Source organism: Pseudophryne corroboree, chromosome 3 (genome assembly GCF_028390025.1).
Source record: "Pseudophryne corroboree isolate aPseCor3 chromosome 3, aPseCor3.hap2, whole genome shotgun sequence".
Taxonomy (NCBI): domain Eukaryota; kingdom Metazoa; phylum Chordata; class Amphibia; order Anura; family Myobatrachidae; genus Pseudophryne; species Pseudophryne corroboree.
The window spans coordinates 615732268-615756804 of NC_086446.1; the positions used below are offsets into that span (position 1 = coordinate 615732268).

At 45.2% G+C, this 24537-nt stretch overlaps 1 protein-coding gene and 2 non-coding genes across 5 annotated transcripts in view; all 3 read right to left on the reverse strand.

Moving 5' to 3' along the window:
* LOC135056445 (solute carrier family 22 member 15-like) overlaps nucleotides 1-24537 on the reverse strand; it is a 469036-nt gene that overhangs the window by 352302 nt on the left and 92197 nt on the right. The window lies entirely within an intron of this gene.
* Nucleotides 5346-5452, reverse strand: LOC134899964 (U6 spliceosomal RNA). The gene has a single exon (XR_010173489.1). It is a non-coding gene; the product is annotated as a U6 spliceosomal RNA (small nuclear RNA).
* LOC134899897 (U5 spliceosomal RNA) lies at nucleotides 6045-6159 on the reverse strand. The gene has a single exon (XR_010173443.1). It is a non-coding gene; the product is annotated as a U5 spliceosomal RNA (small nuclear RNA).

Genomic DNA, 24537 nt, shown 5'->3' on the forward strand with positions numbered 1-24537 from the left:
CAACAGACATCTTGGGGCCCGCTACACCGATTTCTCTGGGGCCCCCGCAACCCCCCCGTGACTTGGACAAGAGGGATTTTAAAAAAGTAGCATATATATATATATATATATATATATATATATATATATATATATATATTGTCACGGCTAGCAAAGTTTGAGGATCCGGCAGCTGAGATTTGCCCGAGGAGGTAGCAGGCTGTGAATGAACAAGATGAGGAGGCTGGATATAGTTCCTTCGCATAGGACACGGAGCAATGAAGAACGTAGGCGGGGTTTGAGAGTCAATGGAAAGTATTTATTATGTACAGGGCTGAGGTAGGGAACCGAGGCTGGAGCGCGATGGTTAAGGAACGTAATTGCGGATAAAGAACTGCGGGTTGTGGCTTGAAAGACGAGGTTGTGATTAATGAACTGCGGAACTGTGGATAGTGGTTAAAGACGTGGCTGGAGGCGAAGAACTGTGGACTGTGATTTGAAAGACGAGACTGTAAATGATGAACTGTGGAACTGTGGATGATGGTTGAAGACGTGGCTGGAAGCAAGCACTGTGGACTGTGGTTTGGAAAACGAGGCTGAAGATAATAATCTGCAGGCTGTGGTCGGTGGTACAAAGGCGTGGCTGGTAAAGGAGATCTGTGGAGTGTGGCTTGAAAGACGAGGCAGAAGACCCGGGGCCTACTGTGCCCAAAGAGTCTTACTGGACCGGGTTTTCCAGGAGCGCTTCCACAGGCAGTAGCAGGCTAGAAACGGCAGGGCTGCGGCAGCAACAGAGAACCGACCAAGCAGGATCAGGAGGAACCAGAATACAGCAGGAATCCTGGGAGCACAGGCTAAAGCACCTACAACAGGGTTGTAACTTGAAGCACTGGCGTCCCTGTCCTAAACCAGCCCCCTTTTATAGGGAGAGCTTCCCCTGGATTGGCTGGAAGAAACAGGAACTATCCTAAAACTTGGTCTCCAACATGGCGGCGCCCAGTAATGCAGACCTTTTTGCAAAGCCACATTGCTCACTGCCCCTGGTATCCTAGCAACGGCTCAGCAAGAGCGACCTGCTGTAGCGGTGTCCCGCCGCCACAAGCGGACCCCCTCACCGCCGCTACTGCTGCCCACGGATCCGGCGCAGCAGCCCACCTCTGCCCGCATATCACCAAGGAAGCCAGCCCCGCGGCCCCAGCGTACCGGTAAGACTCCGGGCGCTGACATATTATATATATATATATATATATATATATATATATATACCAACAAATATAAAACCACAGCACTCACCACCCCAGAAGCGGGGTGCAGTGTCTGCACTCACCACTCATGGGGTGGGGTGCATGTAGCCCATGACCACCTACTTAACAATATACAAACAGAAAGTTCAGCACTCACCAAAGCAAGCTCACTTATTTTCACAACATCAATAAATAAATGATGGGGGTTTAGTTAGTGAATTGGCCAATGCACAGAAGCCTGCAAACCGCTCACCAAGGTACCCCATCTTCATGCAGGTCCTACACTATCACAGAGTCTCAAAAATTAAAACCTAGCAACTGTATCACACATAATATAACTGCAAATATGCCTACTTGGTTTAATGTGTATCTGCCAAATACTCCATGGCTTTTAAAGGTACACTGTCCCCTGACATTGGCTGATAAATTACTAAAGAACAGCTAGGCATATTTGCAGTTATATCATGTGTGATACAGTTGCTAGGTTTTAATTTTTGAGACTATGTGATAGTGTAGGACCTGCATGAAACCAAGGACCTGCATGAAGATGTGGTACCTTGGCAAGCGGTTTGCAGGCTTCCATGCATTGGCCAATTCACTAACTAAACCCCCATCATTTATTTATTGATGTTGTGAAAATAAGTGAGCTTGCTTTGGCGAGTGCTGAACTTTCTGTTTGTGTATGTGTGTGTATATATAAATATATATATACAAAACGAGTTCCTGCACGCTCACAATAATGTAGTCAACTGCTGGGGTGCCTATCAAAGTCCAGTCACAAAAGAGACTGGGCCCATAGTACAATACAGGAAATCCCACCTGTGTGGGAAAAGATAGCACTCTCCAGACTAAGTATTCAATAAAGTCAAAAGTAAATTTAATGCAAAAGATAGTCTCACAGTTTATATGAGGTCTCAAGCGATCTCCAGCAATGTCCAACGTTTCGGTCCCTAGCGGGGCCTTTTTCAAGGAACAAACAGAGTCAGCAGTGGCAACAGTGCAACATCAATAGATTAAATTTACTTTTGACTTTATTGAATACTTAGTCTGGAGAGTGCTATCTTTTCCCACACAGGTGGGATTTCCTGTATTATATATATATATATATATATATACACACACACACACAAGTATGTATATAGCAGGTTTGGATGATGTGTGACCACCTTTAGTTTCTGTTGTCATTATGATTTAAAAACACGGTTGTTTGACAACAAATGGCTTCACCCAACCACTAACCATGAGTGAAAGAAAAGTTTGAGAGTTATCATTCATATTTTCTGAAAAATGCCCAGAAAATAGGATTTTGGTACTTACCAGGTAAATCCTTTTCTTTGAATCCATAGGGGGCACTGGAGTACTCTTGGGATATGGACGGGCGTAGCCGAACAAAGGCACTGAACATTCAAATTTAGGACCCTCCCCCCCCTCCATATCCCCAAGTACCTCAGTGTACTTTGCCAGTGTTTTTTACTGAGCGAACAGGATATAGAGAGGAAAAAGGGAAGAAATAGAGGCGCTCATTTCATTTCAACACTGTAAAAGTATAAATTCATCACAACCAAGGGGTAATAAAATTTAATTATTTATTCTTAAATTAAATAAGTAAAAAATACACTAATATGTACAGAACCACTTTGTTGAGCACAGGATATATATAAAAATCACAGTTGATAATCCCTATTCTCACAAATTTGCCACATATATAATAAATCGCTCACATGTATTGCTTGTGTTACTACAACAAACAATTAGAAAAGTGATACACACTAATCAGCTCCCAACAGTCCCAGTGTATCAACTGTTATAATACTGTAACCAAGACTGTTATATAGCACAATTGCTGGTTGAGAGTGCATTAATTAGAGACAGTGAGTTGCGTCTTGAGGATGTTATAATGTATGATACAATGTCTCAACGTTCCAAGGACCAATTGTATGGAATATTTGTTGAATTACCTCTCCAGTTGGGCTGTAAGACCCGAGCGTCCTCAGGTCGATGCAATTGCCCAGTGAACAGTAGAAGGGAGGGTCTGTCCATACACTTGGAATCCCGTAATTGTCCGATTCTTCCCCTGGGCGTGCACCGCCCACTGCAGTGTGTGGGGAGAGACAGGTGTGCGGCTGATTAGATCGGAGCCGCTGCGGGAATCCAGCACTCTGTAATGCTTCTCTAATGCTCTCTGGACTTGTGCTGTCCGTGAGTAGTGAGAGGGAGAGAAGTAAGCGCCCGGCCACTGTCGGCTGATGTTGCGGTTTCGTGCACCGTTAACCGTTCGCTCCTATGACCGGTAAGATGGAGCTGTGGATGATATCCCAGAGCGTGCGGCAATTGTGTGAGAAAGAGGGAGGAGTCCTGACGCGTTTCGTCACGCAACACGTGACTTTTTCAAAGGTTTGGATGATGTGTGACCACCTTTAGTTTCTGTTGTCATTATGATTTAAAAACACGGTTGTTTGACAACAAATGGCTTCACCCAACCACTAACCATGAGTGAAAGAAAAGTTTGAGAGTTATCATTCATATTTTCTGAAAAATGCCCAGAAAATAGGATTTTGGTACTTACCAGGTAAATCCTTTTCTTTGAATCCATAGGGGGCACTGGAGTACTCTTGGGATATGGACGGGCGTAGCCGAACAAAGGCACTGAATATTCAAATTTAGGACCCTCCCCCCCCTCCATATCCCCAAGTACCTCAGTGTACTTTGCCAGTGTTTTTTACTGAGCGAACAGGATATAGAGAGGTTGACAATGGAGAATCCCTATAACATAACGGACAACCACAAAGTTGATCCGTAACCTTATTGTCAACTAAACAGTTGACACCTTAACCGATAGAACTTTATAATTTGAGCCAATCGGTGAAAATGTGTTACCATAAGCTCCTTTGAGCTTAATACCACCCAAATAAAATTTGTTCACTAAGCTCCCTTGAGCTTAAAACAACCCAGGTAAAACTGCTCTGGGTGGGCGTCCAGTGCCCCCTATGGATTCAAAGAAAAGGATTTACCTGGTAAGTACCAAAATCCTATTTTCTTTATCATCCACTAGGGGTCACTGGAGTACTCTTGGGACGTACCAAAGCTTCCCTCGTGGGCGGGAGAGCTGTTTGATACTTGTAACAGTAGGCAGGCCAAAGCTAAATGCTGATGGCGCCACCATTAATAACGTATAAACGTGCACAAACGTGGTGCACTGAAGGCTATGTAGCCGCGTCGTAGACGCTCCACGACCCGCTGGGTCTGACATTCCCACAGAACCTGTGGGATGAGGTATTACTGACGTAGGCGATTGTAACTTAGCCTTAAAGTAAGCCTGACTTGTAGTCATTATTATTATCCAACTGGATAATGTCTGCTGAGAAACTGGCTAACCCCAGTTGGCAGCATCATAGAGACCAAACAACGTATTCATATCACGTACTGTAGACGTTTGGTACATATATAAACGCGTAATGCGTGTACCACATTCCGAATTCTAGAATGTGCTGTCCCCACAGGAACCACTATTGGTATATTGATGTGAAGAATACGAAAGCGGATTTCGTCCGAAGATCTGCTTTGTCATGAGAAACTGAAATACGGTGGCTTGGAATACAAGGCACCCAAATATGAAAACAAAACCCTTGCCGAAGCACCCTTGCCGAAGGCAAGGCTAGAAGAAAAATGTTTTCCAAAGTGAGAAACTTAATTCTCATTTGTTGTAAAGGTTCAAAAAATATGAAACTTAATTCCCCTTTGTTGAAAGGGTTCCAAAATATGAAAACTGTAATAAATCTGAACCCAACCTCAAATCGCCTGGCGCTGTAGGTGGGATAAATAGAGTCTGAACTTTGGTGACACCTTGTAGAAAGATGTTTACAGACGCAAATAGAGACAAACGTCTTTGAAAATACGTTTACCACACAGATACCTGCACTGTTAGTGCAGATGAACGCAGTTTTCCATCCCATCCCGTTTAACAGAATACGGGTACTTGAAGTATGATGTTGGAAACTTCCGAGGTTTACAACCTATGTAAGCACACGAAATTTTTTAATAATGAGCTGCCTTAAGCGGCTTACTATTTCGTTACATGGTTGGTATAACCGATACTGTAATGCTCTATTTTTTTAAGAGGGCGGTCTTATGGAACGCTTCACGAATTTGCGTGTCATCCTTGCGCAGGGGCCATGCTAATCTTCTCTGTATCGTTCCAATTTTAGTATATGTGCTGCCGAAGCGAGCACTGAACCCTCACCCCGTCAACCGCAGCTGCGGTACATAGATAATAGGTACATAGGTAACTATGGGTAAAAGAACGTTCCCTGATGTAACAGGTTGGACGTATTATGAGCGGGCCAAGATCGTGTGCAAGTATTCCTTGAAAAATCGAGAAGCAAACTTCTCCGAAACCCATGAGATACCACGAGTATGACTGTGACGAACTGTCTTCTGATCCGTTTTGGCAACGAAGAGAGAAGCGGAAAATGGTGGAGCCCGATACACGATGCTGAATGACCCCATGAATGTGATGTACACATACTGAGCTTTTGTAATTGTGGCGAGATGCCATCATGTATACTTGAGGGTAACTCCCTTCTGTGGACTCACATATGAAACACTTCTGGATTTAATGTCCAGTTCCAAGATCCAAACCCTGACGGGTGAGATCGTCTGTCTAACAGATGTCCACTCACGGATGGATCTCTTGACATTTTCACATAATGGCGTTCTGAGCCATTGAAGATTTGAGTTACCTGCCGCATTGCCATGCGGCTTCTTGGTTCTCACTGGTTGTTGAGTATGCAACTGCCGTTGCTTTGTTTGACTGCTTAAGGGCAGCGTGAGCCAGGCATGAAAAACAAAATTACATGAAACTCACGGTTGTTCCTCTCCACAGAAATCTTTAGCAAAAAGCGAAAGATTTATTCGTTCTGAAGAGAAACCAGAGTCTATCCGTGGTCAGACTGAAAGCGAATCCTTTATCGCATTGTAAAATGCACAGAGTTCTAGGACATGTATTGACAGCAATCTGTCGTGTTTTAGAACCTTTGCGCTGATTGTAACTACAAATCCTGACTCTCTGCGACTGTCGTCCAGAGTATATGCACCCTTGTCCCTCTGTGGGAAACGCGAGTGAAGGGTGGGGACCTAAATTGAAAACACATCTTTATTCTTAATAGGTGAATACACCAATGTACCGCTAGTGTGCGTGTTTTGCACTAATTACTAGATGTACTTTCTTGCTGGTGTAGTAGGTAAAAGTCTTTGATTTACCGTATTTATAATCTTACCTAGGAATTGACATCCTTTAGACAAAATTAGATGCGATTGTTTGCGAACTTGATCTGCTATCGCAGTATACCTTAGTAGCGCAAGTTAGAGGAACTTTGTTAATACATAGTTCTTATGTGAGATGAGCTATCATCCCAACATCACATTGGTAAATACCGGAAGCGATAAGCAACGGTAGACATGAAGATCAAATGCAATTATGCAATTTTGTGGCTCCAATAAGCAAATACTAACTGCAGAAAAGCCATTTTCTAACTGTAGTAAATGACTTGCTTATTGATATAGCAACGGAGCTGTTTGGTTTTGCTCAAACAGAGGGGAATAAGTAACTCTGACACTGTTGGCGTACTATTGCCTGGTTTATAAGCCAGCAAAGACTAAATGATCACCTGCCAAACCCTTCGACAGAAGCAGTTTTGTACTTTAAGCTGTAAATAGCTGAGACATATATGAGTTGAAGTCATGAAACCTCGCAAATGTAACATGTAAAGACCCGCTTCCACAATTGTAAAAGAGGTCATCAAACCACTGGTTTGCTGACTGTAACGTCCTGTCGTTACAAGTCTAATGGCTGACTATCATAAAGGGATAAAACGCCGTTACAAGTATACTGTATGCGCTAATGGCTGAATATCATGAAGGGATAAAATGCCGTTACAAGCATATCAAATTTAGGAGCAAACAAGCTCTGGCCTTGTCGCGCTTTACTAGCGACAATGAAAATAACCGGCGTTAGCAGAAGCTTTACAGATATACTCTGCAGCTTCTTTTAACAGTGATCGGCATGGTTTCATACATAGCTTCTAGTGACCCAAATGTATCTTGGGTTTTTATAATGTTTGACAGAAACGCATATACCAATGGCGGATCGCATTCTTTTGGAAACGATTATGTATGATTGTCCAAAACCCCGCACTATCTGAGTGCTGGAGTAATGTACCGTTCTTACTCGTAGTTATTGGTGTGAGATTTGACCTATAATCGTGCATTAAATTATAAGACCAGTGAAATAAACCCTCTGGTACCCAAAGGGAAATTGGCCCTTTGGAAAAACTGTCTTTTGTTAGAGCTGGCGGAGTAACTCCGAGACTCCGATTACCGCTCTTTTAATTTGAATTGCCACTGTAATATTTTTAAAAGTATTTTTAGTCTGCACTAGAGCCTTATTCGCTATGTAGACAGACAACATAATTGGCAACAGACAGACACTTGCACGATTATATGGCACATATATATATATATATATATATATATATGTTATTGCTGAACAGCATATTTATATGAAACTCATGGTTGTTTCTCTGTACGGAAATCTTTAGGAAGCTAAAGTGATCTTTATGTGAAAAGCAGTTCACATGGGCATATGAAACCCGAACCAAATTCCTATTAACACCCCTGCGCCTTCCGGTGGCTTAAAGATGTAGGGCAGGAATGTTCTAGAATTATCCTGACCTAAAAATTTCCACTAACACCCCTGCGCCTCCTTGTGGAGCAGAGGTGTATGGCCGGAATGTATAACTGGAAAAACAACAATGATTGAAATGGGCGTCATGCCATGCTTTTACAGAAAATCACAGTACAGGTTACCTGCTGCAGTTTTAATATAGGCTTAATAGCCTATTATACAGATTATACAGTGATAATACAGGTGTATGTAAAATACATGCATTTAGTTAGCCTCTATTAATATGAACACTGCCTGCAGTGTTATTTTCTTGCAGTCTTAACAGAAAAGAACAGAAAACATGGTTAAACCTGCAATAGGCTATGCCACTGATAGGCCATTGCTAGGCCAAGCCTCATATATATATTATATATATAAAATGTACTTAACCATATAATCACAGTTGATACTGATATTATACACAGTTGTGCTAGCAAACAGCTTCATTATATATTATATATATATAAATTGTGCTGAAACATATAATTTCCTGATATTATAGTCCCATGACTTTAAAATTGCTGCACTGCTTGTGATAGTTTGCGCAGCCTATCTTTAACCCATGCAGCCTTCTGCTGCTGCTATGGGCATTACTCCCCCTCCCCCCCCCCCTGCCTCCCCATGTTACCTGCAGCGTACTGGGTTCGGGTGCAGGGAGAGTAGGAGAGCGATAGCAGGAGAGCGCTGTATATAGCGCCGGGGAGCCGTCCGGAAGAGCGGGCGGCGTAGAACACAGTCTCCCTGTGTGCGGCATCAGCAGCGTGCAGTGTCTCATTGAAAGAGCGGCCGGCGTCCGTGAGTGACGTGCGGCCGCTCTTTAGCACACAGGACAGTCTCGGCGGCGCCTTGCAGGGAGAGCAGGAGAGCTGTAGTGGTGCCGGGCCATCAGCGCAGTGAAAGCGGCCGGCGTCTGAGTGACGTGCGGCCGCCCTGCGCGTATCATGAATCCTCGTTAAGCGGGACCTCTTCACTCAGCGGCGGCTACAGCACACAGCAGGGCTACAGTATTACACACAGCAGGGCGGCAGCGTGAGCTGACCGCCCTGACATTCCATACCTTGTGCCGTTTTCATGTTTTTTCATGCTGGCTGTTTCAGCCTCCAGCTTCTCATCTGTGATGGGGCTTCTGCTGTAAGCTCCTTGCAGATGTAGATTCTTCCAGCTCTTTGTCTCATCCTGGCTGTGACGGAGCTTCTTTCTGTAAGCTCCGTTCAGTTTGCAGGAGACAGTGGCTGCCTGTGGCTGTGAGGGTGCTCTTTGTGAGGACCGACACGCCATGCGCTTGCTTATAGCGCCTATGGCTGTGAGGGTGCTCTTTGTGAGGACCGACACTCCATCCGCTGCCTTGCAGCGGCACCATCCCGGACCCATGTTTTTCCTAAACTGGGACGGGAAGTGTAAAAATTAAAAATAAAAATAAAAATCTTCTGAAATGTGGCCTTGCCACAAGCCGATGTTCATCTGTGAGCACCGAAAAAACACTGGCAAAGTACACTGAGGTACTTGGGGATATGGAGGGGGGGGGAGGGTCCTAAATTTGAATATTCAGTGCCTTTGTTCGGCTACGCCCGTCCATATCCCAAGAGTACTCCAGTGACCCCTAGTGGATGATAAAGAAAATCACAAAGTCTGCTGGGGTATGTAAACTCATGGCCGCAACTAGGGGGGGGGGGGCTAAGGGGTCATGTGCCCCGGGTGCCAGATTTGAGGGGGCGCCGAAAACTCCCCCTGCCAGCAGCTTCTCCACCCCACCCACCGTGATCACCTTCCATAGCACCCAGGAGCCAGAGGCTGCTGCTACTGGAGGTTACTCGGCAGGGCTGAGCTCCACCCCATGTCTCCAGTAGGCGGGTCTCCGGCCATGTGTGCTGGCTGCAGCCTTGTGTCAGGCAATGAACCGCCGAGCCAGGACACCACAAGATAACACAGATGGGTGCGCGGCCCGTCTGACACCCACCACTTATATTTTAAATATAAACATTCAGGGGCCAAGTGGAGTGAGAAGGTGATCGGCTGCTACGGAAACCAGGCAAGCACTGTAAATTGGAGAGGGGGCCCCCGGTCTTGTTCTTAATCCAAAAATATACTGGTAGGTCAATCCCAACAAAAATGAACCCTAGTATGAATGTGTGCGCATGTACATGTGGTAGGGAATATAGATTGTAAGCTCCACTGGGGCAGGGACTGATGTGAATGGCCAAGTATTCTCTGTAAAGCGCTGCGGAATATGTGTGTGCTATATAAATAACTGGTAATAAATAAATATATCTCTCCAATCTTTCTCACCCCTCTCTCTCCTCTCTTTCCTTCCCTCTCTTCCCCCGTGGGTCAGCATAATGTTAATGACAGGTACTGTGCAGTGTAATGAGAATAAGGTTGCATTAATTAAATGTATTTATTTATTTACTGCCTTGCCCCGGGTGCCAAAAAATCCTTGTTTCTCTAACGTCCTAGTGGATGCTGGGGACTCCGTAAGGACCATGGGGAGAGACGGGCTCCGCAGGAGACATGGGCACTTTAAGAAAGAATTTAGATTCTGGTGTGCCCTGGCTCCTCCCTCTATGTCCCTCCTCCAGACCTCAGTTTGAATCTGTGCCCGGACGAGCTGGGTGCTGTTCAGTGAGCTCTCCTGACCTTGCTGTAAGAAAGTATTTTGTTAGGTTTTTTATTTTCAGGGAGCTCTGCTGGCAACAGACTCCCTGCATCGTGGGACAGAGGGGTGAGAAGCAGCCCTACTCTCTGAAGATAGGTCCTGCTTCTTAGGCTACTGGACACCATTAGCTCCAGAGGGATCGTACACAGGATCTCACCCTCGTCGTCCGATCCCAGAGCCGCGCCGCCGTCCCCCTCGCAGAGCCTGAAGACAGAAGCCGGGTGAGCATAAGAAGCAAGAAGACTTCGAAATCGGCGGCAGAAGACTCCAGTCTTCACTAAGGTAGCGCACAGCACTGCAGCTGTGCGCCATTGCTCCCACACATACCTCACATACTCCGGTCACTGTAAGGGTGCAGGGCGCAGGGGGGGGCGCCCTGGGCAGCAATTGGGACCTCTTTGGCAAAAGTTTAGCATATATACAGCTGGGCACTGTATATATGTATGAGCCCCCGCCAAGAAAATGTATATTTAAGCGGGACAGAAGCCCACCGTCGAGGGGGCGGGGCTTCTTCCTCAGCACTCACCAGCGCCATGTTTTTCTCCACAGCACCGCTGAGAGGAAGCTCCCCAGCCTCTCCCCTGCAGATACACGGTAGAAGAGGGTAAAAAGAGAGAGGGGGGGGGGGGCACATAATTATGCGCAAAAAATCATTATAAACAGCAGCTACTGGGTTAACATTAAGTTACTGTGTTATTCCTGGGTTAATAGTGCTGGGGTGTGTGCTGGCATACTCTCTCTCTGTCTCTCCAAAGGGCCTTGTGGGGGAATTGTCTTCAGATGAGCATTCCCTGAGCGTGTGGTTTGTCGGTACTTGTGTGTCGACAAGTCTGAGGTAAAAGGCTCCCCTAAGGAGGAGATGGAGCAAGTATGTGTGTCAGGGGTGTCTCCGTCGACAATGCCGACACCTGTTTGGATATGTATAATTAAGTTTTAAGGTGAATTTATTGCACAAAAGATTAGAGAACAGACAGGGAATCTACCCATGTCTGTCCCTATTTCGCAGAGACCTTCAGAGTCTCACAACGCCCACTATCCAAAATAATAGACACTGATATCGACACGGAGTCTGACTCCAGTGTCGACTACGATAATGCAAAGTTACAGCCAAAATGGAAGGAAAGTATTCATTATATGATTATTGTAATAAAAGACGTTTTGCATATCACTGATGACTCATCTGTCCCTGACACAAGGGTACACATGTTTAAAGGGAAGAAAGCTGAGGTAAATTTCCCTCCTCTCATGATGAAAAAGAGCGGGAATCTCCAGACAAGAGACTGCAGTTTCCCACAAAGAATTCTCAGGGAGTATCCTTCCCTTACTAGGGCAAGGATACGATGGGAATCTTCCCCTAGGGTGTCACGTTTGCCCAAAAGGTAGCCCTGACTTAACAGCTATCCACGGGGATCCTGCAGATAGCATGCACATTCTGGTACACTACTCAGACCGGCGATTGTGTCGGCATAGGTTTATAGCGCTGTAGCAGCGTGGACAGGTACCTTATCAGCAGAGATTGAGACCCTAGTATGTATATATATATATATATATATATATTAAAGATGCTGTCTTAAGATATATATATAAAACATGCCCAAAAAGGCATTAGTCTACTGGGTTCTAGAGTCAACGCTATGTCGATTTCTGCTTGACGTGTCCTGTAGATATGCAATGGACGGTGATACCGACTTAAAAGGCATATGGAAGGCTGAGGATTGTGTGGAGAAGGGATCTCGGACCTAATCTCCACAGCTATGGCTGGTAATTCTGATCTTTTGCCTTATATTCCTGCACAGCCTAGGAAAGCACGACATTACCAAATGCAGCCTTTCGATCACAAAGAAACAAGAAAGTCCGAGGTACGTCATTTCTTGCCAGAGGCAGGGGCAGAGGAAAGAAGCTGCACAACACAGCTAGTTCCCAGGAACAGAAGTCCTCCCCAGTCTCTACAAAATCCACCGCATGTCGCTGGGGCTCCACAGGCAGAGCTAGGCCCGGTGGGGGCACGTCTTCGTAATTTCAGCCACAAGTGGGTTCACTCCCTGTTCGATCCCTGGGCAATATTGTGTCTCAGGGATACAAGCTGGACTTTGAGGAGATGCCCCCTCACCGACGGCCCTGCCGGCTTCCCCCCACGAGAGGGAAATAGTGTTAACTGCAATTCACAAATTGTATCTTCAACAGGTGGTGGTCAAGGTTCCCCTCCTTCAACAAGGAGGGGGTTATTATTCGACCATGTTGTAGTCCCGAAACCGGACGGTTCGGTCAGACCCATATTGAATTTAAAATCCCTGAACATATACCTGAAAGGGTTCAAGTTCAAGATGGAATCGCTAAGAGCGGTCACAGCAAGCCTGAAAGGGGGAGATTTTATGGTGTCTCTGGACATAAAGGATGCATATCTTCATGTCCCCGTTTATCCACCTCATTAGGCGTACCTCAGATTTGCGGTACAGGATTGTCATTACCAATTTCAGACGTTGCCGTTTGGTCTCTCCACGGCCCCGAGAATCTTCACCAAGGTAATGGCGGAAATGATGGTGCTCCAGCGGAAGCAAGGTGTCACAATTATCCCGTACTGGGACGATCTCCTCATAAAAGCGAGATCAAGAGATCAGTTGCTGAACAGCGTATCACTTTCTCTGGAAGTGTAACGGCAACACGGCTGGATTCTAAATATTCCAAAGTCGCAGTTGGTTCCTACGGCTCATCTGCCTTTCCTAGGAATGATTCTAGACAAAAGGGTTTATCTCCCAATAGAGAGAGCTCAGGAGCTCATGACACTGGTCAGGAACCTATTAAAACCAAAACAGGTGTCAGTGCATCACTGCACTCGAGTCCTGGGAAGGATGGTGGCATCATACGAGGCCATTCCCTTCGGCAGGTTCCATGCGAGGACCTTTCAATGGGACTTACTGGACAAGTGGTCCGGATCACATCTTCAGATGCATCGGTTAATCCCCCTATCCCCCAGGGCCAGGGTGTCTCTCCTGTGGTGGCTGCAGAGTGCTCATCTTCTCGAGGGCCGCAGATTCGGCATTCAGGACTGGATCCTGGTGAACACGGATGCAAGCCTCCGAGGGTGGGGAGCAGTCACACAGGGAAAAAAGTTCCAAGCTCTGTGGGTAAGTCAGGAGACTTGCCTTCACATCAACATCCTGGAACTAAGGGCCGTATACAACGCCCTACGTCAAGCGGAGACCCTGCTTCGCGACCAACTGGTTCTGATTCAGTCAGAAGCCACCAGAATTCTTCGCTGGGCGGAGAATCACGTAAGCGCACTGTCAGCAGTGTTCATCCCGGGAGTGAACAACTGGGAAGCAGACTTCCTCAGCAGGCACGACCTCCACCCGGGAGAGTGGGGACTTCATCAAGAAGTCTTCACGCAGAGTGCAAGTCGGTGGGAACTGCCACAGGTGGATATGATGGCATCCCGCCTCAACAAAAAGCTACAGAGGTTTTGCGCCAGGTCATGAGACCCTCAGGCGATAGCTGTGGACGCACTGGTGACACCGTGGGTGTTCCAGTCGGTCTATTTATTTCCTCCTCTTCCTCTCATACCCAAGGTGCTGAGGATAATAAGAAAAAAAGGAGTGAGAGCAATCCTCATTGTTCCAGATTGGCCACGAAGGACCTGGTATCCAGATCTGCAAGAAATGCTCACAGAGGACTCGTGGCCTCTTCCTCTAAGACAGGACCGGTTGCAACAGGGGCCCTGTCTGTTCCAAGACTTACCGCGGCTGCGTTTGACGGCATGGCGGTTGAACGCCGGATCCTAGCAGAAAAGGGCATTCCGGACGAGGTCATTCCTACGCGGATAAAGGCTAGGAAGGACGTGACAGCTAAACATTATCACCGTATATGGCGAAAATATGTTTCTTGGTGTGAGGCCAGGAATGCTCCTACAGAGGAATTGCAGCTGGGCCGTTTCCTTCACTTCCTACAGTCAGGAGTGAATTTGGGCCTAAAATTGGGTTCCATTAAGGTCCAGATTTCGGCCCTATCCATTTTCTTTCGAAAAGAGTTGGCTTCTCTACCAGAAGTTCAGACGTTTGTAAGGGAGTGCTGCATATTCAGCCTCCTTTTGTGCCTCCAGTGGCACCTTGGGATCTTAACGTGGTGTTAAGTTTCCTGAAATCACACTGGTTTGAGCCACTTAAAATTGTGGAGTTAAAATATCTCACGTGGAAAGTGGTCATGCTATTAGCCTTGGCTTCGGCTAGGCGTGTGTCAGAATTAGCGGCTTTGTCACATAAAAGCCCCTATCTGGTTTTCCATGTGGATAGAGCAGAATTGCGGACCCGTACACAATTTCTGTCAAAAGTGGTGTCATCTTTTCATATGAATCAACCTATTGTGGTGCCTGTGGCTACTCGTGACTTGGAGGATTCCGAGTTACTGGATGTAGTCAGGGCTTTGAAGGTTTATGTAGCCAGAACGGCTAGAGTCAGGAAAACGGAGTCACTGCTTATCCTATATGCATCCAACAAGCTGGGTGCTCCTGCTTCAAAGCAAACTATTGCTCGCTGGATCTGTAACACGATTCAGCAGGCTCATTCTGCAGCTGGATTGCCGCTCCAAAAATCAGTTAAAGCCCATTCCACTAGGAAGGTGGGCTCTTCTTGGGCGGCTGCCCGAGGGGTCTCGGCATTACAACTATGCCGAGCTGCTACTTGGTCAGGTTCAAACACTTTTGCAAAGTTCTACAAGTTTGATACCCTGGCTGAGGAGGACCTATTGTTTGCTCAATCAGTGCTGCAGAGTCATCCGCACTCTCCCGCCTGTTTGGGAGCTTTGGTATAATCCCCATGGTCCTTACGGAGTCCCGAGCATCCACTAGGACGTTAGCGAAAATAAGATTTTACTTACCGGTAAATCTATTTCTTGTAGTACGTAGTGGATGCTGGGCGCCCGTCCCAAGTGCAGACTTTTTCTGCAATACTTGTATATAGTTATTGCTGCAATAAGGGCTATGTTATTGTTGCATCAGGGTTGAACTGATGCTCTGTTGTTGTTCATACTGTTGACTGGGTAAGTTTATCACAAGTTATACGGTGTGATTGGTGGGGCTGGTATGAGTCTTGCCCTGGATTTCCAAAATCCTTTCCTTGTACTGTCAGCTCTTCCGGGCACAGTTTCTCTAACTGAGGTCTGGAGGAGGGACATAGAGGAAGGAGCCAGAGCACACCAGAATCTAAATTCTTTCTTAGAGTGCCCATGTCTCCTGCGGAGCCCGTCTATTCCCCATGGTCCTTACGGAGTCCCCAGCATCCACTACGGACTACGAGAAATAGATTTACCGGTAAGTAAAATCTTATTTTCGGCCCTGGTAAACTTATGAGCACAACTGTATATAGACATGCATAGAGCATCACAAAAGTCACATATATTTGTATACAGTACATCCCACTCAATGGGATCATGTTGTATTCGCACTTCCAGCTATTCCGATGTCGCTTGGTGCTTGAATTCGAACTTGATGAAATGGTGAACATAAAAAACAAAAATACAAACAAACATGTAGAACAGTTTTAGACTTCAAAAATTATGTTCATTTGATTTATGTGTTTCTATTTAATACACAAAAGTGCCAAAACTTATATTGGACTTTAACCAACAGATACACAACAATGATTACTACTGTATGTGTGTGTCATGGGGGGATGCCAAGGATGTGGGACGATAACTGAAGCACTTAGTCTTCTGTTTTCCCCATTTTCTGACACTATGGAGCACTATGTATATCAATGACAATAATAATTATAATGATAATATGTTGTTCCCAATATTTAACAAATATCAGGAGTGTAATCTGTTAAAATTAATTGTTACTCAATGAATACAATTTGAAAGTAGCAAAAGAAAGGGACATTTATATGTTTAGGCTTCCATTAAGCAGTGTAGTTAGCTGTATCAGTAAGAAAAATTCTAAGGACAGGTCATGTGATTGGTATAATAAATGTTGAATGTATACTAACGATATTACACAATGTGCATTATGTATACTAGGCCTTAAAGTCTATGCATCAATTGTAGTACAGGTTGAGTATCCCTTATCCAAAATGCTTGGGACCAGAGGTATTTTGGATATCGGATTTTTCCGTATTTTGTTATAATTGCATACCATAATGAGATATCATGGCAATGGGACCTAAATCTAAGCACATAATGCATTTATGTTTTATATGCACCTTATACACACAGCCTGAAGGTAATTTTAGCCAATATTTTTTATAACTTTGTGCATTAAACAAAGTGTGTCTACATTCACACAATTCATTTATGTTTCATATACACCTTATATACACAGTCTGAAGGACATTTAATACAATATTTTTAATAACTGTGTGTATTAAACAAAGTTTGTGTACATTGAGCCATCAGAAAACAAAAGTTTCACTATCTCACTCTCGCTCAAAAAAGTCCGTATTTCGGAATATTCCGTATTTCGGATATTTGGATATGGGATACTCAACCTGTACTACTTAACACTTGAGACAACTGATTGGCTGCTGTATTCAGCATTCAATGACATCACCAAGTTTGTCACAGTCACCAAGACGGAACTGTGGTGACTGCAGAGAAACTTTGCTTCGCAAGCTACTGGACGTGCATCGTGTTGCTGCATTACTTGCTGCTACATTTGTGGATTTTCAGAGAATACGTTACCATCAAGCCCCATGTCAAATGGTTGGTCCCCAAACATGGATGCGAGTATAGACTTGTCATATTCTTTCCTTATTATCAGGCTATATAAATGCATCAATATCTACCTTTTAGGTTGGTCATTTCTCTCACTGGTGTTAGATCATATCACTGTATAAAGGTCTGTATCATGTATAGATACTGTACTGTACTTGTACCTGTAGAATTATACAGATATGGTAATAGAGAGATTTCTTTTCCTGGTGTAGTATGAGTGGTCGGCGGCTGGGATCCCGAGCGCCGGCATACCAACAGCAGGGTGAGCGCTAATGAGCCCCTTGCGGGCTCGTTGCACTCGCTATGCTGCGGGCACGGTGGCGCGTGTTCTCCCTCCAGACCCTAAAGAGGGAGAATATGTGTCGGCATCCAAGCACCGGTATGCTGGTCGCCAGGATCCTGGTCGGCAGCATACTGAAGACCACCCTTCTTTTCCTAGTAGAAAATAATTTTCTCATGGAGGGGACTTAAGTCTTCAGAGTAAATAGCAATTATGCTCTATAATGTTTAGTAAAGGAGCCTGTGCCTGTTGGCTTATTAGTAGAGTTACATAGTAAACATACAGTATAAAGGCTTTTCCAATCTAGATAAATGGTATATTAGACCCTTTGCTATATATCTACACCATATATAATGCCACCCAATTTATATCTGTTTCTTCCAGAGATACAATACAATAGGGGAATGTGTGTAGTTAGGAATACATTTGTAGTAATATGTGTGCCCACCATGGAACATAAATACTGGATTGTACTTCTCTGGCTGGTAAATCTGACAATATGCAATTTGGAAACTTACTGATATTTGATAATTTTGCTATGGGATGTAAAGCAGTTATTTTTGCCGGTTTCAAGCTCAAAAGTCCAAGTTCTGGCTTTATGTAAAACTCAGCTTTAATCCCATGACATAAACTGCCCTCTATTAAATAAACCCCACAGACACCGTTTTCCATCGACAAAAGTATGCAGCAAGATTCCGCCTGTCATCTTACCCTTGTGTTATTATTAGTAGTTAATGTTTGTATTCGTTTGCCATGTTGATGTTCACAAATCAGAGCGATTATCAGCAGACCTCACATGTGTGCCATGATTGCATTGCGCATGTGCCAAGGCTTTGTTGCGATTGTGCTCACACTGACATTTTTTTCACAGATTCAAAGGAAGGGACTGTATGTGGGAGAAAACGAGGAGTGGCAGGTGTTACATGGCAGTTCCTGTGGCGTGTACCTGCCTTCAGCTGCGATCATGTACATACTGAAACATGGCGCCAGTGTCGCTACTGCCGCGGCCAGTCTGTGTAGCCATAGGGCTACCCTTACAAACCGATATTCTTGTTCTTGCCCGTAGGCTGCGAATGTGTACGCATTTGCGAATGAATTTGTTATGGCTCCGGTGGACATCTATCATCTTTTCTGGCCGGCAGCTTTACTTGATAACGTTAGTCATTCCATAGGCTAGAAAATCGCACTTACTAAAGCATGTGGCCGCAAACATGATTATGGCCACATTCCTCTGAGCTTATGTAATCTTAGGCAGGGGAGCATCCTGTAAAGTTTCCAGTCTGTTCGGGTGTAAGCTTCTGCCATAATTTTGTACATTAAACATGAAGTTTGAAGATCAAGGGTATTTATATAACTCTAATTCGCAGGTTGGGCTTTACTTTATGGTCTGGACATTGCGGCCAGTCAGGGCCGAAACTAGGATTTTCGGCACCCGGGGCAAGACAGTAGTTTAGCGCGCCCCCCCCCCCCCCCCCCCCCAAAATATAATACAAAAATAAAAACTACACCACACAATAGTGCCACCTTATTTTCACTGATTAGATAGATAGATAGATAGATAGATAGATAGATAGATAGATAGATAGATAGATAGATAGATAGATAGATAGATAGATATTATCCTGGACATAGGCCGGCACTCCTCAATGTCGCTAAAGGTGCTCCGGTGCCCTCTGTTGTAGGCATGAGGTATGTACAGAAGAACAAAAAGTGGCGGCACTCAGTCTGCTTAAATGGCAGATCGCGTGTATTTAAAACACATATTTAGAACACCGGTGTTCTAAATACACTTGATCTGCCATTTAAGCAGACTGAGTGCCGCCACTTTTTGTTCTTCTGTACATAACTCATGCCTACAACAGAGGGCACCGGAGCACCTTTAGCGACATTGAGGAGTGCCGGCCTATGTTCAGGATTATATATATATATATATATATATATATATTTAATTATATATATATATTTATATATATATATATATATATATATATATATACACATACATGCACATACACATGTCTGTTGCCCACACAATAAGATAAACAGTATATAGCAGAGGTGCGGCACTCATGGCAACTTAATCAGAGCAATAATGATGGCACAGTCATTATCCTGATGAAAATCTAAAATATAGATTGAAACGATTACTAACTTGGTGACTGTGCCATCATTAATGCTCTGCTTAAGACGCTGTGAGTGCCGCACCCCTGATAGATATATATATATATATATATATATATAATAAGAGATCCTTTTTGCGCTCTAAAATTGGACCTATACCTTTGATTGTACTCAATAATTTTATTAAGGGGCAAGCTTCTACACAGAGATGGTCCCCTGTCGAACAAGACCAAAAATAGAAATCAAGAAATAGTATATCTCTGTGGAGCGCACTTAATGACTGAAATAAATATATTTATGTATAATACAATTTAATATGGTTATATTGGTTTCTGACAAAAAGAGGATGACATCACACAAACACCCTTTAAACTTTAAAACATCTATTGCTTTTTATTGCTAAAATAATTCAATTTCAATACTGATAAAAAATGATGTACACTTTTACAATGTGTTATTGTTCATTACAGCCAAAAAATTGAATAACAACTTTTCCAAACAATAAAAGATTTTTACACTCAACGAGTTTCGTCGTATGTCGACTTCTTCAGGAGTGTTTTTTATGAAAAGGCAATTAATTAGTTTGAAACAGCTGTATTTTCACAAAATTATAATCCATATTTTACTAAGAATTATTATGTATAATTAACTTCCATAGTTTTGTAGTATTTAATGAATCTTCCTATTTGCGACCATCTGATGGTTAATATTAATCTTCCAAAGGCTTGTAATTAATTTGTCCAAATTTTTATTTAATTTACCTATAATACTTTCATATGTCCAAAAAATATATATGAAGATCCGGCAATGGGATAAATAATATTAAGCTTCTTATATAAAATAAGAATTTACTCACCGGTAATTCTATTTCTCGTAGTCCGTAGTGGATGCTGGGGACTCCGTAAGGACCATGGGGAATAGCGGCTCCGCAGGAGACAGGGCACAACTAAGAAAGATTTAGGACTACCTGGTGTGCACTGGCTCCTCCCTCTATGCCCCTCCTCCAGACCTCAGTTAGGAAACTGTGCCCGGAAGAGCTGACACAATAAGGAAAGGATTTTGAATCCCGGGTAAGACTCATACCAGCCCCACCAATTATACCGTACAACTCGTGATACTATACCCAGTGAACAGTATGAACAAAAACTGAGCCTCTCATAAAGATGGCTCCAAACAATAACCCTTTAGTTAGGCAATAACTATATACAAGTTTTGCAGACAATCCGCACTTGGGATGGGCGCCCAGCATCCACTACGGACTACGAGAAATAGAATTACCGGTGAGTAAATTCTTATTTTCTCTGACGTCCTAGTGGATGCTGGGGACTCCGTAAGGACCATGGGGATTATACCAAAGCTCCCAAACGGGCGGGAGAGTGCGGATGACTCTGCAGCACCGAATGAGCAAACTCAAGGTCCTCCTCAGCCAGGGTATCAAACTTGTAGAATTTAGCAAATGTGTTTGAACTCGACCAAGTAGCAGCTCGGCAAAGTTGTAAAGCCGAGACCCCTCGGGCAGCCGCCCAAGAAGAGCCCACTTTCCTCGTGGAATGGGCTTTTACTGATTTAGGATGCGGCAGTCCTGCCGCAGAATGTGCAAGTTGAATCGTACTACAGATCCAGCGAGCAATAGACTGCTTTGAAGCAGGAGCACCCAGCTTGTTGGGCGCATACAGGATAAATAGCGAGTCAGTTTTCCTGACTCCAGCCGTCCTGGAAACATAGATTTTCAGGGCCCTGACTACGTCCAGCAACTTGGAATCCTCCAAGTTCTTAGTAGCCGCAGGCACCACAATAGGTTGGTTCAAATGAAAAGCTGATACCACCTTAGGAAGAAATTGGGGACGAGTCCTCAATTCCGCCCTATCCATATGGAAAATCAGATAAGGGCTTTTACATGACAAAGCCGCCAATTCTGACACACGCCTGGCCGAAGCCAAGGCCAACAGCATGACCACTTTCCACGTGAGATATTTTAGTTCCACGGTTTTAAGTGGCTCAAACCAATGTGACTTAAGGAAATCCAACACCACGTTGAGATCCCAAGGTGCCACTGGAGGCACAAAAGGGGGCTGAATATGCAGCACTCCTTTAACAAACGTCTGAACTTCAGGCAGTGAAGCCAGTTCTTTTTGGAAGAAAACCGACAGAGCCGAAATCTGGACCTTAATGGAACCTAATTTGAGGCCCATAGTCACCCCTGACTGTAGGAAGTGCAGAAATCGACCCAGCTGAAATTCCTCCGTTGGGGCCCTTCTGGCCTCACACCACGCAACATATTTTCGCCATATGCGGTGATAATGGTTTGCGGTCACCTCCTTCCTAGCTTTAATCAGCGTAGGGATGACTTCCTCCGGAATGCCCTTTTCCTTCAGGATCCGGCGTTCAACCGCCATGCCGTCAAACGCAGTCGCGGTAAGTCTTGGAACAGACAGGGTCCCTGCTGCAGCAGGTCCTGTCTGAGCGGCAGAGGCCATGGTTCCTCTGATATAATTTCTTGAAGTTCTGGGTACCAAGCTCTTCTCGGCCAATCCGGAACAATGATTATAGTTCTTACTCTTCTCCTTCTTATTATCCTCAGTACCTTGGGTATGAGAGGAAGAGGAGGGAACACATAAACCGACTGGTACACCCACGGTGTCACTAAAGCGTCCACAGCTATCGCCTGAGGGTCCCTTGACCTGGCGCAATATCTTTTTAGCTTTTTGTTGAGGCGGGACGCCATCATGTCCACCTGTGGCCTTTCCCACCGGTGTACAACCATTTGGAAGACTTCTGGATGAAGTCCCCACTCTCCCGGGTGGAGGTCGTGTCTGCTGAGAAAGTCTGCTTCCCAGTTGTCCACTCCGGGAATGAACACTGCTGACAGTGCTAACACATGATTTTCCGCCCATCGGAGAATCCTTGTGGCTTCTGCCATCGCCATCCTGCTTCTTGTGCCGCCCTGTCGGTTTACATGGGCGACCGCCGTGATGTTGTCTGACTGGATCAGCACCGGCTGGTGTTGAAGCAGGGGTCTTGCCTGACTTAGGGCATTGTAAATGGCCCTTAGTTCCAGAATATTTATGTGTAGGGAAGTCTCCTGACTCGACCATTGTCCCTGGAAGTTTCTTCCGTGTGACTGCCCCCCAACCTCGAAGGCTGGCATCCGTGGTCACCAGGATCCAGTCCTGTATGCCGAATCTGCGGCCCTCTAGAAGATGAGCACTCTGCAGCCACCACAGCAGCGACACCCTGGCCCTTGGAGACAGGGTTATCAGCCGATGCATCTGAAGATGCGATCCGGACCACTTGTCCAACAGATCCCACTGAAAGATCCTTGCATGGAACCTTCCGAATGGAATTGCTTCGTAAGAAGCCACCATCTTTCCCAGGACTCGCGTGCAGTGGTGCACCGACACCTGTTTTGGTTTTAGGAGGTCTCTGACTAGAGATGACAACTCCTTGGCCTTCTCCTCCGGGAGAAACACTTTTTTCTGTTCTGTGTCCAGAACCATCCCCAGGAACAGTAGACGCGTTGTAGGAACCAGCTGCGACTTTGGAATATTCAGGATCCAGCCGTGCTGTTGTAGCACTTCCCGAGCTAGTGCTACTCCGATCAACAACTGTTCCCTGGACCTCGCCTTTATAAGGAGATCGTCCAAGTACGGGATAATTAAAACTCCCTTTTTCCGAAGGAGTATCATCATTTCGGCCATTACTTGGTAAATACCCTCGGTGCCGTGGACAGACCAAACGGCAACGTCTGGAATTGGTAATGACAGTCCTGTACCACAAATCTGAGGTACTCCTGGTGAGGAGGGTAAATGGGGACATGCAGGTAAGCATCCTTGATGTCCAGTGATACCATGTAATCCCCCTCGTCCAGGCTTGCAATCACCGCCCTGAGCGATTCCATCTTGAACTTTAACCTTCTTATATAAGTGTTCAAGGATTTTAAATTTAAAATGGGTCTCACCGAACCGGCTGGTTTCGGTACCACAAACAGTGTGGAATAGTAACCCCGTCCTTGTTGAAGGAGGGGTAACTTGATTATCACCTGCTGAGAATACAGCTTGTGAATCGCCTCCAACACTGCCTCCCTGTCCGGGGGAGCTGACGGCAAGGCAGATTTGAGGAAACGGCGAGGGGGAGACGTCTCGAATTCCAGCTTGTACCCCTGAGATACTACTTGTAGAATCCAGGGATCCACCCGTGAGCGAGCCCACTGGTCGCTGAAGTTCTTGAGACGGGCCCCCACCGTACCTGGCTCCGCCTGTGGAGCCCCAGCGTCATGCGGTGGACTTAGAGGAAGCGGGGGAGGACTTTTGTTCCTGGGAACTGGCTGTATGTTGCAGCTTTTTCCCTCTACCTCTGCCTCTGGGCAGAAAGGATGCGCCTCTAACCCGCTTGCCTTTCTGGGGCCGAAAGGACTGTACCTGATAATACGGTGCTTTCTTTGGCTGTGAGGGAACATGGGGTAAAAATGCTGACTTCCCAGCTGTCGCTGTGGAAACGAGGTCCGAGAGACCATCCCCAAACAACTCCTCACCCTTGTAAGGCAAAACTTCCATGTGCCTTTTAGAATCTGTATCTCCTGTCCACTGCCGAGTCCACAATCCTCTCCTGGCAGAAATGGACATTGCGTTTATTTTAGATGCCAGCCGGCAAATATCCCTCTGTGCATCTCTCATGTATAAGACAGCATCTTTAATATGCTCTACGGTTAGCAATATAGTGTCCCTGTCTAGGGTATCAATGTTTTCCGACAGGGAATCTGACCACGCAGCTGCAGCACTGCACATCCATGCTGAAGCAATAGCCGGTCTCAGTATAATTCCTGAGTGTGTATATACAG